This window comes from Dipodomys merriami, unplaced genomic scaffold (assembly GCF_024711535.1).
Source record: "Dipodomys merriami isolate MVZ:Mamm:240054 unplaced genomic scaffold, mDipMer1.0.p SCAF_9, whole genome shotgun sequence".
NCBI classification, from domain to species: Eukaryota; Metazoa; Chordata; class Mammalia; order Rodentia; family Heteromyidae; genus Dipodomys; species Dipodomys merriami.
In genome coordinates, this window is record NW_027206512.1 from 43208531 (window position 1) to 43216383 (window position 7853).

Genomic DNA, 7853 nt, shown 5'->3' on the forward strand with positions numbered 1-7853 from the left:
CTGACCTCCCCTTGGACTCATAACTTTGAAGATAGGCCTACATAAAACGCTCTAATGTGGAGTGGAGAGGTCTATTTGAAGATGGAGAAGTCAAGAAGCTGAAAGAACAAATTTTGGATGGTCTGCCTTTGCATATGCTGAAACCCAGAAAACCAGCTGGTTTTGGGAAACATAACTGTTGTCAACAGTACTAAGAGACAAGGCATAGTTAGCATAGTAGTCTACATCGACAAAGTAAACTATACCATTGGTGCCTTCTGCCTGTAATCCTAGTTATTCAGGAGATTGAGATCCAGAGAATCAAGATTGGAAACCATCCTGGAGAGAAGAGTCACGTAGATTTCATCCCCAATTGACCAGCAAAAAGCAGGGTTGGTAACTCAGTGCCATTGGCTCACACCTATAATCCTAGCTATTCAAGAGGCTGAGAGCTGAGGACTGAGGTTCAGAGCCAGGCTGGGCAGAGAAGTCCATAAGACTCTTAACTCCAATTAGCCACCAAAAAGCCAGAAGTGGAACAGTGGCTCAAGTGGTAGAGCATTAGTCTTGAGCAGAAAAGCTCATGTATAGCACCTAGTCCCTTACTTTAAGCGCCAATACCAACACACACACACACACACACACACACACACACACACACACACACACACACACACACACACACACACACACACACACACACACACACACAAGCAGGACTGGTCACTTAAGGAGAAGAGTAGAGCAAATAAAAGCCCCAGAGCAGGGAATCAAAAGCAGCAGAAAACTGAAAGGAGTGCAGCAGTGCTGATTACATTCTTGCAAGTTAGTACTTTAAGAAATGCAATTGCCTGAAGATCCACAGTGTAAAGAGTGAGGGTCTCTGTCCTCACTCCGGAGGGGAGGCAGATGGTATAATGGTATAATAAATGTGCCACATTCTGTGAAAGTTGTCACAATTAAAATAGACTCACCAGGCTGGCATGTTATCTGTCTCAGTGGCAAAGTGCTTGCCTTGCAGTCATGGGGAATAAATAGAATCAAAAGGTTATGAAGGACAGGCTCTCACAGATTGCTTAATAATAATGTACAAATCCCAAAACTTACTAGAACCACAGCTTTCACAAGTTCACTGAAACCATACACAAAGTAGTTTTACAAGGATGTCTGCCTAACAACCTTGGTCCCAAAGTTCAACCTTGGACTCATGACACTTTTTTTTTTGGTCAGTTGTCAGGCTTGAACTCTGGGCCTAGGAGCTGTCCCTCAGCTCTTCAGCTCAAAACTAGCACTCTACCACTGGAGACACTTCCAGTTTTCTGAGTGGTTTATTGGACATAAAAGTCTCATAGCCTTTCCTGCCCGGGCTGGCTTTGAACCGCAATCCTCAGATCTCAGCCTCCTGAGTAGGATTACAGGCGTGAGCCACCGGCACCCAGCTTCATGACACTCTTTTTAGGAATTATTGTGTCCAAAGATTATTGTTTCAAAATACATGATAAAACCTCTTCACTTTTCTCTTTAAAAAGTTCCCCTGCCAGGCACCAGTAGCCCATGCCTATAATTCTTGTTACTCAGGAGGCTGAGATCTGAGGATCAATCAAGGTTCAAAGCCAGCCCAGGCTGGAAACTCTGTGAGACACTTACCTCCAATTAACCACCAGAAAACCGGAAGTGTCACTGTGGCTCAAATGGTAGAGCATTAGCCTTGAGCAGAAGAGCTCAGGGACAGTGCCCAAGCCCAGAGTTCAAGCCCCACAACTGACAAAAAAAGGAAAAGAAAAAGAAAAAGTTTCCCTAAATATGATAAAGACACCTGTCCATCCATATTCATGCTGCAATATTGACAATAGTCAAAATAAGAAAATAGACCAGATGCCCCACAATAGATGAGTGGATACAAAAATGTGGTATACCTATACACAATGGAATTTTACACAGCCATTAGAATGAATAAAATAATATTATTTTTAGGGAAATAGATGGAACTAGAATAAATCTTGTTAAGTGAGGTAAGCCAAACTCGGGGAGAGAAATGATGCATGTTCTCTCTGATATGTGGAAATCAGATATAAAATACACTGGGATATGATAAATTATAAAAGATTCTAGATACTCACATACAGTGAAACCAAAAGAGGATACTCTTAGGAGAAAAATATACAAAGACACAATGCCTAAGTGCCTCTCTCTCTCTCTCTCTCTCTCTCTCTCTCTCTCTCTTTCTCTCTCTCTATATATATACATATATATGAATGACAATGAACTCCAAGATATGATAATAAGAAATGCCTTTTTATTTTCAATTTTTAAGTTTTTTAATGATTCTGTCTTCTTTTCCTATGTGTGGTATATTTCTGTGCATATTTTCAGGAGGGTAGGAGGGATGATACGAACTCAAGGGAAAAAGGGTGAAAAAGCGCAGCAGTGGAGCTCACTGGACACTGATGAAAGTAAACTATACAATTTGTAGGTGGAGACAGGAAAGACAGACTTGGAGAGAGAGTGAGGGAACAGAAGACACTGTACAAAAGAAATGTGCTCATTACCTGACTCATATAATTGTAATCCCTCTGAATATCACCTCTATAACAACAACAAAGTAAATTAATTTTTAAAAAGTTCTTCTAAGCTGGGCAGTGGTAGTTCAAGAGGCTAAGATTTGAGGACCACAGTTCAAAGCCAGCCTAGGCAGGAAAAGTCTATGAGATTCTTATTTTCAATTAACCACTAACAAAAACAGAAGTAGAAGTGTGGCTCAAGTAGTACAGCACTAATATTGAGTAAAAGAAGTTAAAAGACAGTGCCTAAGCCCTGAGTTCAAGCCCCAGTACTGGCAAAAAAGGAAAAAAAAGTGCACTTGATCCAGGCACCGAAAGCTCACCTATAATCCTAGCTATTCAGGAGGCTGAAAGCTGAGGATCTTAGTTGGAAGCGAGAGTGGGCAAGTATATCTGTGAGACTCTTATCTCCACTAAAATGGCAAAAAATTTTAAAAAGCCAGAAGTAGCACTGTGACTCAAGTGGTAGAGTGCTAGCCCTGAGTAAAAGAAGCTCAGGGACAGTGCCTAGGCCCTAAATTCAAGCCCCAGGACTACCACACACAAACACACACACACACACACAGACACGCGCACACACACACACACACACACACACACACACCTTCCTCTTGCCTATTTGTCCATAGTTGACTATGACATGCACATTCTCATTGTAATACTGTAATACAAATAATAAAAATAAATATATTTATTTCCCAAATATATCATTTGGAGACTTTCTTGTGCTTTTTCCCCCCAGGTTAATAGTTTTGTTTTTGTTTTTGCCAGTCCTGGGACTTGAACTCAGGGCCTGGGCACTGTCCCTGACCTTCTTTTGCTCAAGGTTAGCGCTCTACCACTTGAGCCCAGTGCTACTTCTGGCTTTTTGTGTTTATGTGGTACTGAGGTATCGAACCCAGGGCTTCATGCATGCTAAGCAGGTACTCTACCACTAAGCGACATTCTCAGCCCCAAGTTGGTAGATTTGTGTAAAGAAAGTTAGGAGTTTATTGAAACACCTCAGGAAGGAACCTAATCAAGGTTTTGAGGAAGAGGGGTGGTCAGAAATTTCCTGAGACAGTAATATTCACATATCCTGCGGGATGATGGGAAAAGTACAAGCAAACAAAGTTTTCCATTTCTCTATTTTTGCATGGCTTTTCCTGTTTAAGTATAAAGAAAAGAATTTGATTGGGTCCCTTGTTCTGGGTAAGAGTAGCTATGGCAATTCATTGTAAGTAAATGCATCAACATTTTAATGTTGACTGTCTTTGGGAAGAACTACAGCTTATCTTTCCTACCCTGAGCACCAGTCGTTCATGCTTATAATCTCAACCTAAGGAGACTGAGATGTGAGGATCATGGTTCAGGGCCAACCAGGCAAGAAAGTCTATGATACTCTTATCCCAATTAATCATCAAAGAGCTGGAAGATGAACTGTGGCTTAAGTCACAGTTAAGTGGCAGAGTGCCAGCCTTGAGAGAAAAAAACTAAGGGACAGCGCCAAGGCCCTGTGTTCAATCAAGTCCCAGTAATCAAGCGCGCGCGCGCGCACACACACACACACACACACACACACACACACACACACCAGCTCATAGCTGTTATTCTACCATATTAGTTACTGCTCCAGCCCTATTTTTTTGCTGTTTCCTTTTTGTTTTTGTGTCAGCACTGAGACTTGAACTCAAAACCTCTCCTCTCATGACTCCTACTCTACTCCTTGAGCCATACATCCAGTCTGGCATTTTTTTTGCCAGTTATTGGAGAAACTTGGACTTGTTGGCCTGGGTTGGCTTTGAATCATGATCTTCAGATCTCAGCCTCTTGAGCAGCTGAGATTACAGATGTGAGCCTGGCTTGCTGGTTATTATTATTATTATTATTATTATTATTATTAAAAATAGTGTCTTGTGAAGTTTTCTGCCTGGGCTGGACTCAATCTGTGATACTTTCACTCTTAGCCTCCTTCGTTAGAATTAGATGTGAACCACCAGCACCTATTCTATTGTAACCATTTGATGAGTCCAAATCAGAAAAAGCCATATTTAATCCCTAACTTCCTGGTCAAACTACCAAATATCTTTCCAGAAAGTTTAGAACAGCTAAACAACCTCTGTCCTTGTATCTGGCAAGAGAAGAATTTAGGCAAGACTTGAAAGTTTATTAGAAGAGAAATATGGTAGAGAAAGAGAGCATACGGCCTAGATATTCCTGAGGAAGATAGCACTTCAGTTTCCTTCCACTATCTTGACTGTTTTCTTCCTTACAAAGCTTGGTCTTGGATTAAATAATGAAAATCAAACAGCTTTCTGATGGTGGGTCTCCTTTCTGTTTCCTGTAAGGTAGTGATGCCTCGTTCTTATTTCCTTACTCTTCTGCCCTTCTTACTTTCTCATTCTTTTGTAGCCCTTTGCCCCCATTTGGTTGGCAAGCAGGTTTTGGTTTTTCAGCTTATTCTGCCATCTGCAAGTCTATAGGCATAGGCTACTTTTCTACTAACCTGTATCACTGTTCTTTTTGTTGGCTTGCATGGGGACATGATGGCTGGAACTAAGCAGTCATCTTGGATTGTAAGGTAAACAAACAAAAAAACCCCACAACGCGCCCCCCACCCAATAACATCTTAAGTCACAATATAAGTATAATTTGAGAAGTAAGTCTTTCTTTACCAGCCCTGAAATACCTGCCCCAGATATGGTGGTGGGTTTTTTTTTGGGGGGGGGGGTTATTTGGGGAGGGATGGTCCTAGGTACTGTCACTAAGCTTTTGTGTTCAAGGCTAGTGCTATATATCTTTTTTCTTTTCTTTCTTCACTTTTTTGTCTGTCATGGGGCTAAACTCTAGGCCTGGGCGCTGTCCCTCAGCTCTTCAGCTCAAGGCTAGCGCTCTACCACTTAAGCCACAGGGCCATTTCTGGCTTTTTTCTGCTTATGTGGTGCTGAGGAATGGAACCCAGGGCCTCATGCATGAGAGGCAAGCACTCTACCACTGAGCCAACTTCCCAGCCAGTGCTATATCTCTTGATCCACATGTCTACTTCTGGCTTTTTGATAGTTAGTTGGAGATAAAAGTCTCACAAACTTTGTTGCGTGGCTGGCTTGGAACCACAATCCTCTGATTTCAGCCTCCTGAGTAGCTAAGATTACAGGTATGAGCCACTAATGCCCAGCTTACTTGTTTTTTACATAAAAGAAAAGTAATTTGCTGTCTTATAAGCCATTGTTTATGTTTTCTATTCTGTACAGCTGAAACTAATTGTTTTTTGTTGTTGTTTTTTTTTGGGGGGGGTCCGGTTGGGGGGCCTGAACTCTGGGCCTGGGCACTGTCCCTCAGCTCTTCAGCTCAAGGCTAGCGCTCTACCACTTGAGCCACAGCGCCACTTCTGGCTTTTTTCTTTTTGCTTATGTGGTGCTGAGGAATCGAACCCAGGGCCTCAGGCATGCAAGGCAAGCGTTCTACCACTGAGCCACCTTCCCAGCCCAGCTGAAACTAATCATAAGTGATGTTATTTACCTTTATTTCTTTCCCTCTAATCTTCTTTGGTATATTTGTTTCCCTTTTTCCACCATATATGCCAATCACATCTACCTTTCTTTTTCCCCCCTGAAATGCTAAGAATGAACCCCAGGACCTTGCACATGATAGGCAAGCACTCTGCTACTGAGCTAAACCCTCACCTTTTCCCCTGCTTTTTTGTTCTTTCTCCAATAAACTTCATTGGGCAAAACTATATGCCAGATGAGGGAAAATGTACAAAAATATAAAATTCTAGGGGAAAAAAATAACGAAGATACTTCTACTCTTTAACACTTGTAAGCTGGTACAGTAGAGTGAAAAATACTATGAAGAGACACATAAGGGGCTGGGAAGGTGGCTCAGTGATAGTGGTAGAGTGCTTGCCTTGCATGCATGAGGCCTTGGGTTTTGATTCCTCAGCACCACATAAACAGAAAAAGCCAGAAGTGGCACTGTGGCTCAAGTGATAGGGTGCTAGCCTTGAGCTGAAGAGCTGAGGGACAGTGCTCAGGCCCAGAATTCAGGCCTCACAACTGACGAGAGGGGGGGGGGGGGGGTAAGTCCCAGCTTGTAGGAAAGCTGAGTACGGAGGAATGCAAGTTTGAGAAAAGGCTGAGCAACATAGCAAAATCCTGTCTGAAAATACACACACTAGCCAGGTGCTAATGGCTCAGGAGGCTGATATATGAGATTATGGTTCAAAGCTGGCCTAGGCAGGAAAGTTCAGGAGATTCTTATTTCCAATTAACCACCAAACAGCCAGAAGTGGAGCTGGGACTTAAAGTGATAGAGTGCTATCCTTGAACACAAAAGCTCAGGGACAGTACTCAGTCCCTGAGTTAAGCCCCATGACTGGCAAAACACACACACACACACACACACACACACAAATGAGACACATAAAAAGGACAGGAAGAGTCCTTCATGATTCACCTTTATTTTCTGTACTTCTAGTAATTATCACACTTAATGATCTGCAAGCATTTCCCTACAATCAATTGTATTATTTATATACAAGGCCTAGGTACTTGTCCCCCCCCCCCTTTTTTTTAAGTTTTTGCCAGTCCTGGGGCTTGAACTCAGGGCCTGGACATTGTCCCTGAGCTCTTCAGCTCAAGGCTAGCGCTCTACCACTTAAGCCACAGGGCCATTTCTGGCTTTTTTCTGCTTATGTGGTGCTGAGGAATGGAACCCAGGGCCTCATGCATGAGAGGCAAGCACTCTACCACTGAGCCAACTTCCCAGCCAGTGCTATATCTCTTGATCCACAGGTCTACTTCTAGCTTTTTGATAGTTAGTTGGAGATAAAAAGTCTCACAAACTTTGTTGCTTGGCTGGCTTGGAACCACAATCCTCTGATTTCAGCCTCCTGAGTAGCTAAGATTACAGGTGTGAGCCACTAATGCCCAGCTTACTTGTTTTTTACATAAAAGAAAAGTAATTTGCTGTCTTATAAGCCATCGTTTGTGTTTTCTGTTCTGTACAGCTGAAACTAATCGTAAGTGATGTTATTTACCTTTATTTCTTTCCCTCTAATCTTCTTTGATATATTTGTTTCCCTTTTTCCACGATATATGCCAATCACATCTACCTTTCTTTTTCTTTCTCTTCACTTTCCTTTCTTTTTTTCCCCCTGAAATGCTAAGAATGAACCCCAGGACCTTGCACATGATAGGCAAGCACTCTGCTACTGAGCTAAACCCTCACCTTTTCCCCTGCTTTTTTGTTCTTTCTCCAATAAACATTATTGGGCAAAACTACATGCCAGATGAGGGAAAATGTACAAAAATATAAAATTCTAGGGGAAAAAAA